Here is an 11716-nt window from a genome sequence, read left to right on the forward strand (position 1 = left end):
TCTCTCTCTCTCTCTCTCTCTCTCTCTCTCTCTCTCTCTCTCTCTCTCTCTCTCTCTCTCTCTCTCTCTCTCTCTCTCTCTCTCTCTCTCTCTCTCTCTCTCTCTCTCTCTCTCTCTCTCTCTCTCTCTCTCTCTCTCTCTCTCTCTCTCTCTCTCTCTCTCTCTCTCTCTCTCTCTCTCTCTCTCTCTCTCTCTCTCTCTCTCTCTCTCTCTCTCTCTCTCTCTCTCTCTCTCTCTCTCTCTCTCTCTCTCTCTCTCTCTCTCTCTCTCTCTCTCTCTCTCTCTCTCTCTCTCTCTCTCTCTCTCTCTCTCTCTCTCTCTCTCTCTCTCTCTCTCTCTCTCTCTCTCTCTCTCTCTCTCTCTCTCTCTCTCTCTCTCTCTCTCTCTCTCTCTCTCTCTCTCTCTCTCTCTCTCTCTCTCTCTCTCTCTCTCTCTCTCTCTCTCTCTCTCTCTCTCTCTCTCTCTCTCTCTCTCTCTCTCTCTCTCTCTCTCTCTCTCTCTCTCTCTCTCTCTCTCTCTCTCTCTCTCTCTCTCTCTCTCTCTCTCTCTCTCTCTCTCTCTCTCTCTCTCTCTCTCTCTCTCTCTCTCTCTCTCTCTCTCTCTCTCTCTCTCTCTCTCTCTCTCTCTCTCTCTCTCTCTCTCTCTCTCTCTCTCTCTCTCTCTCTCTCTCTCTCTCTCTCTCTCTCTCTCTCTCTCTCTCTCTCTCTCTCTCTCTCTCTCTCTCTCTCTCTCTCTCTCTCTCTCTCTCTCTCTCTCTCTCTCTCTCTCTCTCTCTCTCTCTCTCTCTCTCTCTCTCTCTCTCTCTCTCTCTCTCTCTCTCTCTCTCTCTCTCTCTCTCTCTCTCTCTCTCTCTCTCTCTCTCTCTCTCTCTCTCTCTCTCTCTCTCTCTCTCTCTCTCTCTCTCTCTCTCTCTCTCTCTCTCTCTCTCTCTCTCTCTCTCTCTCTCTCTCTCTCTCTCTCTCTCTCTCTCTCTCTCTCTCTCTCTCTCTCTCTCTCTCTCTCTCTCTCTCTCTCTCTCTCCCTCCCTCTCTCTCTCTCTCTCTCTCTCTCTCTCTCTCTCTCTCTCTCTCTCTCTCTCTCTCTCTCTCTCTCCTCTCTCTCTCTCTCTCTCTCTCTCTCTCTCTCTCTCTCTCTCTCTCTCTCTCTCTCTCTCTCTCTCTCTCTCTCTCTCTCTCTCTCTCTCTCTCTCTCTCTCTCCCTCTCTCTCTCTCTCTCTCCCTCTCTCTCTCTCTCCTCTCTCTCTCTCTCTCTCTCTCTCTCTCTCTCTCTCTCTCTCTCTCTCTCTCTCTCTCTCTCTCTCTCTCTCTCTCTCTCTCTCTCTCTCTCTCTCTCTCTCTCTCTCTCTCTCTCTCTCTCTCTCTCTCTCTCTCTCTCTCTCTCTCTCTCTCTCTCTCTCTCTCTCTCTCTCTCTCTCTCTCTCTCTCTCTCTCTCTCTCTCTCTCTCTCTCTCTCTCTCTCTCTCTCTCTCTCTCTCTCTCTCTCTCTCTCTCTCTCTCTCTCTCTCTCTCTCTCTCTCTCTCTCTCTCTCGATTACGAAAATCATAATCGTACACCATTTGTTTTTCCAATTTTTCTGATGGGAACATCGGATCTTTTGGGAACGCATCAGACGAGTGAGTGGGGAATGATGGGGAGGACAAGGAGACAGGAGGGGGGATGGTGGGAAGAATGAGGGGACGGGGGAGGGGGCAATGGTGCGGAGGACGAGGGAATAGGGGAGTGGGGGATGATGGAAACGAGGGGAGTGGGGGATGATGGAAACGAGGGGACAGGAGAATGGAGAATACGACACGAACATATTAGGACAAAAGAGAGCACTGCAAGAAAGGGAAGAATTATTGATTACAATAGTAAACAATGTGTATATCCACATAAGGGAAATTTACCTGAGAGTGCCCATCATATCTCCAGTGGGCTAGACTGGGACAGGAAGCTGGCGGTTTGTCAGCTACACACACACACCACCTACAAAATTCTCAAGGGAATTGACAGGGTGGACAAAGACAAACCCTTCAGCACGGGTGGAACACGAACAAGGGGACACAGGTGGAAACTTAGTTCCCAGATGAGCCACAGAGACGTTAGAAAGATTTTTATCAGTTCAGAGTAGTTAATTAATGGAATGCATTAGGAAGTGATGTGGTGGAGGCTGACTCCATACATAGTTTCAAATGTAGATATGATAGAGCCCAATAGGCTCAGGAATCTGTACACCTGTTGATTGACAGTTGAGAGGCGGGACCAAAGAGCCAAAGCTCAACCCCCGCAAACACAATTAGGTGAGTACACACGTTTTAGGGCCTAGCCGCTGAGTGGACAGCGTTTGGGGGGTCGTAGTCTTAGGTGCCCGAGTTCGGTTCCCGGACGAGGCGGAAACAAACAGGCATAGCTACTTTCACCCAGATGCAACTGTTCACCTAGCAGTAAATAGGTACCTGGGAGTTAGACAGCTGCTAGGGGCTGCTTCCTGGGGGTGTGTGTGTATGTATTAGAAGTAAATATTTGTAGTAGACATAATATATATACATAATAGATATACATATATATCCCTAATATACCAGCCTGTTCTCCTAAGGTTCCCTTACTTCTTTTTCTTCACCACGAGTAACGAACATGACTTTTGGAGAACCTCTTCCAACTAAACCCTGATGCAAGAGCACTAGTGAGAGGGATAGAAGCCCTAAACCAGAAAATAGTTAATACAGAATATGCTGTCATATTCGATGAGACATGTATAAAAGAAAACCTGCTGCCAATATACACCTATATATATATATATATATATATATATATATATATATATATATATATATATATATATATATATATATATATATATATATATATATATATAAATATATATATATATATATATATATATATATATATATATATATATATATATATATATATATATATATATATTTTTTATAGAAGGGGTACCACCTCTGGTGCAAGTGTAGGGACCCATAGCCTCGGAGAAGAAAATAAAGAGTACTCAGAGAAGACCTTGTGGAACCTCACTGAACACTTTGATATTTTCTTCTCCTACCACCCCTATTCTTTTGTTAAGTGTGTATATTTAACTAACTTTATTTGAAAATATCATTACACAAAAAAAGTTACAATATTGATTACATGCAGGGTACAAGGCTGCTTGTCACAAGTTGAACAGCTCCTCCAGCTCCTCAGATGGCGGGCAGGAACCGTGGAAGCATATATATATATATATATATATATATATATATATATATATATATGTCGTACCTAGTAGCCAGAACGCACTTCTATGCCTACTATGCATGGCCCGATTTGCCTAATAAGCCAAGTTTTCATGAATTAATTGTTTTTCGACTACCTAACCTACCTAACCTAACCTAACCTAACTTTTTCGGCTACCTAACCTAACCAAACCTATAAAGATAGGTTAGGTTAGGTTAGGTAGGGTTGGTTAGGTTCGGTCATATATCTACGTTAATTTTAACTCCAATAAAAAAAATTGACCTCATACGTAATGAAATGGGTAGCTTTATCATTTCATAAGAAAAAAACTAGAGAAAATATATTAATTGAGGAAAACTTGGCTTATTAGGCAAATCCGGCCTTGCATAGTAGGCCAAGAAGTGCGTTCTGGCTACTAGGTACGACATATATATATATATATATATATATATATATATATATATATATATATATATATATATATATATATATATATATATATATATATATATATATATATATATGACTGAAAACTCACACCCCAGAAGTGACTCGAACCCATACTCCCAGGAGCAACGCAACTGGTAACTACAGGGCGCCTTAATCTGCTTGACCATCACGGCCGGACAAAAGGAAGTGATAGCCGAAGCTATTTGAACCACTTCCCCGCCGGCAACTCGGATGGTAATCTTGGGCATGGCATTTCACCAAATCACCTCATTCTTTGGGGCACACGTGAGGAACACAAACACAGTCCTGGGGACCATTCAGGCTTGTTCGCATATATATATATATATATATATATATATATATATATATATATATATATATATATATATATGTCGTACCTAATAGCCAGAACGCACTTCTCAGCCTACTATTCAAGGCCCGATTTGCCTAATAAGCCAAGTTTTCCTGAATTAATATATTTTCTCTAGTTTTTTTCTTATGAAATGATAAAGCTACCCATTTCATTATGTATGTGGTCAATATTTTTTTATTGGAGTTAAAATTAACGTAGATATATGACCGAACCTAACCAACCCTACCTAACCTAACCTAACCTATCTTTATAGGTTAGGTTAGGTTAGGTAGCAGAAAAAGTTAGGTTAGGTTAGGTTAGGTAGGTTAGGTAGTCGAAAAAACATTAATTCATGAAAACTTGGCTTATTAGGCAAATCGGGCCTTGCATAGTAGGCTGAGAAGTGCGTTCTGGCTACTAGGTACGACATATATATATATATATATATATATATATATATATATATATATATATATATATATATATATATTAGTATATTTTGGTAGCAGTCTTTCCTGTAGACATATATTATTAAATATGACCGAAAAAGTAAGATTAATAATTCTAACATGAATTTTCTCAATCTTTCGTACATTTCGTTTCACTGTTGGAGGTAAATCAAAAATCAATTCTCCAAAATTCATTTTTATTTCTAGTCTGACGTGACACGAGCGCGTTTCGTAAAACTTATTACATTTTCAAAGACTTTAGTTCACAAATACACAACTGAATAGAACTTACGCATCTCCGATTTTATATCTACATTTGAGTGAGGTGGAAGGGGTGATGTGGCATTAACACAAGACAGAACAAGATGTGGTATTAATAGGGTATTAATTTCATCAACACAAGACAGAACAAGAGTATTAATAGGGTATTAATTTCATCAACACAAGACAGAACACGAAACAATGGATATTGAATAGAAGTGTTTGTAGAAAGCCTATTGGTCCATATTTCTTGATGCTTCTATATTGGAGCGGAGTCTTGAGGTGGGTAGAATATAGTTGTGCAATAATTGGCTGTTGATTGCTGGTGTTGACTTCTTGATGTGTAGTGCCTCGCAAACGTCAAGCCGCCTGCTATCGCTGTATCTATCGATGATTTCTGTGTTGTTTACTAGGATTTCTCTGGCGATGGTTTGGTTGTGGGAAGAGATTATATGTTCCTTAATGGAGCCCTGTTGCTTATGCATCGTTAAACGCCTAGAAAGAGATGTTGTTGTCTTGCCTATATACTGGGTTTTTTGGAGCTTACAGTCCCCAAGAGGGCATTTGAAGGCATAGACGACGTTAGTCTCTTTTACAGCGTTCTGTTTTGTGTCTGGAGAGTTTCTCATGAGTAGGCTGGCCGTTTTTCTGGTTTTATAGTAAATCGTCAGTTGTATCCTCTGATTTTTGTCTGTAGGGATAACGTTTCTATTAACAATATCTTTCAGGACCCTTTCCTCCGTTTTATGAGCTGTGGAAAAGAAGTTCCTGTAAAATAGTCTAATAGGGGGTATAGGTGTTGTGTTAGTTGTCTCTTCAGAGGTTGCATGGTTTTTCACTTTCCTTCTTATGATGTCTTCGACGAAACCATTGGAAAAGCCGTTATTGACTAGGACCTGCCTTACCCTACAGAGTTCTTCGTCGACTTGCTTCCATTCTGAGCTGTGGCTGAGAGCACGGTCGACATATGCGTTAACAACACTCCTCTTGTACCTGTCTGGGCAGTCGCTGTTGGCATTTAGGCACATTCCTATGTTTGTTTCCTTAGTGTAGACTGCAGTGTGGAAACCTCCGCCCTTTTCCATGACTGTTACATCTAGAAAGGGCAGCTTCCCATCCTTTTCCATCTCGTAAGTGAAACGCAGCATGGAACTCTGCTCAAATGCCTCCTTCAGCTCCTGCAGATGTCTGACATCAGGTACCTGTGTAAAAATGTCGTCAACATACCTGCAGTATATGGCCGGTTTCAAGTTCATGTCGACTAAGACTTTTTGCTCGATGGTACCCATGTAGAAGTTTGCAAACAGGACACCTAGGGGAGAACCCATGGCGACCCCATCTACTTGCTTATACATGTGCCCATCCGGGCTCAAGAAGGGTGCCTCTTTAGTACAAGCTTGGAGTAGTTTCCTCAGAATATTTTCTGGTATGTCAAGAGGAGTACAGGCTGGATCACGATACACTCTGTCGGCTATCATTCCGACTGTCTCGTCCACAGGTACGTTGGTAAACAGCGATTCTACGTCCAACGAGGCTCTTATCCCTGTGGCCCGTGTGCCCCGCAGTAAGTCAACAAATTCCTTTGGAGACTTCAGGCTGAAGGCGCAAGGAACATAAGGAGTCAGCAGGCCGTTGAGTCGCTTCGCCAGTCTGTACGTGGGTGTGGGTATCTGGATAATGATTGGCCGAAGTGGGTTTCCAGGCTTGTGCGTCCAATAGGCTTTCTACAAACACTTCTATTCAATATCCATTGTTTCGTGTTCTGTCTTGTGTTGATGAAATTAATACCCTATTAATACTCTTGTTCTGTCTTGTGTTGATGAAATTAATACCCTATTAATACCACATCTTGTTCTGTCTTGTGTTAATGCCACATCACCCCTTCCACCTCACTCAAATGTAGATACAAAATCGGAGATGCGTAAGTTCTATTCAGTTGTGTATTTGTGAACTAAAGTCTTTGAAAATGTAATAAGTTTTACGAAACGCGCTCGTGTCGCGTCAGACTAGAAATAAAAATGAATTTTGGAGAATTGATTTTTGATTTACCTCCAACAGTGAAACGAAATGTACGAAAGATTGAGAAAATTCGTGTTAGAATTATTAATCTTACTTTTTCGGTCATATATAATATATATATATATATATATATATATATATATATATATATATATATATATATATATATATATATATATATATATATATATATATATATATATATATATATATATATATATATATATATATATATATATATATATATATATAAAATATATATATATGACAGTATAATATATATATCAGACCACGGATGAAAATTGAAATTGGAATTTCCTTAAGTACTTTCGTATATTAATACATCTTCAGAACGAGTGAGTGGGGAATGACTCATTCTGAAGATGTATTAATATACGAAAGTACTTAAGGAAATTCCTGTTTTAATTTTCCTCCGTGGTGTGACACTGTCACATTTTTAATCACGTGTTTATTTTCGTGATTTACACACACACACACACACACACACACACACACACACACACACACCTGTGTGTGTGTGAAGCCTCAAACACCTGTGTTTGAGGCTTCAAGAAGACCTAGACAAGCTGAAGGAATGGTCGAACAAATGGTTGTTAGAGTTTAACTCAACCAAATGTAATGTAATGAAGATAGGTGTAGGGAGCAGGAGGCCAGATACAAGGTATCATCTGGGAGAGGAAATTCTTCAGGAGTCAGAGAAGGAAAAAGACTTGGGGTTGATATCACGCCAGACCTGTCTCCTGCAGCACATATCAAGCGGATAACATCAGTGGCATATGCCAGGCTGGCCAACATACGAACGGCATTCAGAAACTTGTGTAAAGAATCATTCAGAACTTTGTATACCACATATGTCAGGCCAATCCTGGAGTATGCAGCCCCAGCATGGAGTCCATATCTAGTCAAGGATAAGACTAAACTGGAAAAGGTTCAAAGGTTTGCCACCAGACTAGTACCCGAGCTGAGGGGTATGAGCTACGAGGAGAGACTACGGGAATTAAACCTCACTTCGCTGGAAGACAGAAGAGTTAGGGGGGACATGATCACCACATTCAAGAATCTGGAGGGGATTGATAGGGTAGATAAAGACAGTCTATTTAACACAAGGAGAACACGCACAAGGGGGACACAGGTGGAAACTGAGTGCCCAAATGAGCCACAGAGATATTAGAAAGAACTTTTTTAGTGTCAGAGTGGTTGACAAATGGAATGCATTAGGGGGTGATGTGGTGGAGGCTGACTCCATACACAGTTTCAAGTGTAGATATGACAGAGCCCGATAGGCTCAGGAATCTGTACACCTGTTGATTGACGGTTGAGAGGCGGAACCAAAGAGCCAGAGCTCAACCCCCGCAAACACAACTAGGTGAGTACACCACACACACACACACACACATACACACCACACACACACAGACACACCACACACACACCACACACACACCACACACCATACACACACACCACACACCATACACACATATATAATATATATATATATATATATATATATATATATATATATATATATATATATATATATATATATATATATATATATATATATATATATATATTATTAAATATGACCGAAAAAGTAAGATTAATAATTCTAACAAGAATTTTCTCAATCTTTCGTACATTTCTTTTCACTGTTGGAGGTAATTCAAAAATCAATTCTCCAAAATTCATAGATAGATGCTCCAATATAGAAGCATCAAGAAATATGGACCAATAGGCTTTCTACAATCACTTCCATTTCAATACCCATTGTTTCGTGTTCTGTCTTGTGTTGAAAGTATGGTTCACCTCATCCAAAATTGTTGTAACATATCACCTCACCCAAATGCAGGTATATAAGATGAAAGCTGTTTAAAATTATAGCATAGAAGAACTCTGTTTAGTGTTTGCAGGTTATAGTTGTGTGTGTGTAAACTGAAGTCTTTGAAAATGTAATAAGTTATTACGAAACGCGTTCAAGCGTCGCGTCAGACTAGAAATAAAAATGAATTTTGGAGAATTGATTTTTCAATTACCATCGACAGTGAAAAGAAACATAAGAAATATTGAGAAAATTCGTGTTAGAATTATTAATCTTACTTTTTCGATCATGCATCTGATGTACAGGATCCCTTAACCACTCGACCAACACGACCGGACCAAAGAGGATGGTAGCCGAGGCTAATTCCCATCCCCCGCCGGCACTCTGTTGGTAATCTTGGGCATGGTATTTTATGTTGGTCGAGTGGTTAAGGGATCCTGTAAATCAGATGCATTGCTTCTAGCAGTATTACGGGCTCACCATAGCCCGTGTTACTCGGAACTTTTTATTCCAAGTAGCGAATCTTTAACAACAACATCTATCAGTATGGGTTCGAGTCACTTCTGGGGTGTGAGTTTTCAGTTATATAGATATATAAAGAGAAACAAGAGCCAACAACTATGGCACAGGTTGGCTGCTCTGATGGAAACACAAGAACACACGCTCATTCAGACACAGGAAGGAAGCCGACCGGTCGTCTATCATGCAACAAGCAGTTATCAACACAACAACATAATGCAATATAGCATATAAGAATAATATAACAATACAAACAAACAATAGCTCAGTCGATGGAGCTTCTGGCTCACACACTTGACGTTTGGGTCTCCTATGATGGGGAAGTTTAAATACATTTATGCACACTGCTGCAATGTAAAAATGTAATAGAGGTAAATTAACAATTACAAAAATGGGCTCAGCGTATACAGTATGAACTGTTTAGTTGAGTCATAACAACGATCACCAACACTGGCTTGTTGAGCTTGAAGCTGTTGTCCCTCGTATGTGTTATAGTGAGGCTTGTTGAGCATGAAGCTGTTGTCCCTCGTGTGTGTTATAGTGAGGCTTGTTGAGCATGAAGCTGTTGTCCCTCGTGTGTGTTATAGTGAGGCTTGTTGAGCCTGAAGCTGTTGTCCCTCGTGTGTGTTATAGTGTGGCTTGTTGAGCCTGAAGCTGTTGTCCCTCGTGTGTGTTATAGTGAGGCTTGTTGAGCCTGAAGCTGATGTCCCTCGTGTGTGTTATAGTGTGGCTTGTTGAGCCTGAAGATGTTGTCCCTCGTGCGTGTTATAGTGAGGCTTGTTGAGCATGAAGCTGTTGTCCCTCGTGTGTGTTATAGTGTGGCTTGTTGAGCTTGAAGCTGTTGTCCCTCGTGTGTGTTATAGTGAGGCTTGTTGAGCATGAAGCTGTTGTCCCTCGTGTGTGTTATAGTGAGGCTTGTTGAGCCTGAAGCTGATGTCCCTCGTGTGTGTTATAGTGTGGCTTGTTGAGCCTGAAGCTGTTGTCCCTCGTGTGTGTTATAGTGAGGCTTGTTGAGCATGAAGCTGTTGTCCCTCGTGTGTGTTATAGTGTGGCTTGTTGAGCTTGAAGCTGTTGTCCCTCGTGAGGGGGTGTAAGGAAGAGGTGTGTGACACTAACTAAAGGGGACACACGCAAGCGAGAAGTTCCAAATGTGTGACATGTCAATAATTTTCTATATATATCAGTGATGACGTGACAGAGTCTGAAGAAGCTAATAAACTCTCCTTCCCTCTCCCTCTTCCTCTCTTTCTCCCTCCCTGCGTTCTACCCTCCCTCACTCTACCTCACTTCCTCTCCTCTCCGAAGCACTTGAATATTCATATCTTGAGGTGGACCAAAATCACTTCCCCTCCTTTTTTTATCCACTCTCCCTCCCTCCCTACCACCCTCCCACCCTCCCTCCCGCCCACCTGGGGCTCGGGTGTGGGTGGAGCGCCTGAGGACAGTCACCCAGTAATTACCAGAGTGATGCTCCCGGTGTAAACGTGTGGCCCTCATTATTATGTCTCGAATATTCCCTCCCTCCCTCCCCCTCCTTCTCTCCCACCCCTCTCTCCCCCTCCTTCTCTCCCACCCCTCTCTCCCTCTCCTTCTCTCCCCATCCTCTCCCACCCCTCACTGTCTCCCTCCCACCCTATCTTACTCCTCCTTCCCCCTCGCTCCACCTTACCTCTCCCTTTTTGTGTGTGTAGGGGGGGGGGGGGGAGTAAAGAGAATGGAGAGCCATAGGTGATGGGAAGTTTAGAAGTGGGAAATTCAGTGAGAGTTATGCTAGCAGGTGGGCTGTCCGCCTTGCTGACACAATGTTATGACAGCTGGCGGGCTGTCCGCCTTGCTGACACAATGTTATGACAGCAGGCGGGCTGCCCGCCTTGCTGACACGGTGTTATGACAGCAGGCGGGCTGTCCGCCTTGCTGACACGGTGTTATGACAGCAGGCGGGCTGTCCGCCTTGCTGACACGGTGTTATGACAGCAGGCGGGCTGTCCACCTTGCTGACACAATGTTATGACATCAGGCGGGCTGTCCACCTTGCTGACACAATGTTATGACAGCAGGCGGGCTGTCCGCCTTGCTGACACAATGTTATGACAGCAGGCGGGCTGTCCACCTTGCTGACACAATGTTATGACAGCAGGCGGGCTTTCCGCCTTGCTGACACAATGTTATGACAGCAGGCGGGCTGTCCGCCTTGCTGACACAATGTTATGACAGCTGGCGGGCTGTCCACCTTGCTGACACAATGTTATGACAGCAGGCGGGCTGTCCGCCTTGCTGACACAATGTTATGACATCAGGCGGGCTGTCCACCTTGCTGACACAATGTTATGACAGCAGGCGGGCTGTCCGCCTTGCTGACACAATGTTATGACAGCAGGCGGGCTGTCTGCCTTGCTGACACAATGTTATGACAGCAGGCGGGCTGTCTGCCTTGCTGACTCAATGTTATGACAGCAGGCGGGCTGTCTGCCTTGCTGACTCAATGTTATGACAGCAGGCGGGCTGTCCGCCTTGCTGACACAATGTTATGACAGCAGGCGGGCTGTCCGCCTTGCTGACACAATGTTATGACAGCAGGCGGGCTGTCCGCCTTGCTGACAC

This window comes from Procambarus clarkii, chromosome 40 (genome assembly GCF_040958095.1).
Source record: "Procambarus clarkii isolate CNS0578487 chromosome 40, FALCON_Pclarkii_2.0, whole genome shotgun sequence".
In the NCBI taxonomy this organism is placed as follows: Eukaryota; Metazoa; Arthropoda; class Malacostraca; order Decapoda; family Cambaridae; genus Procambarus; species Procambarus clarkii.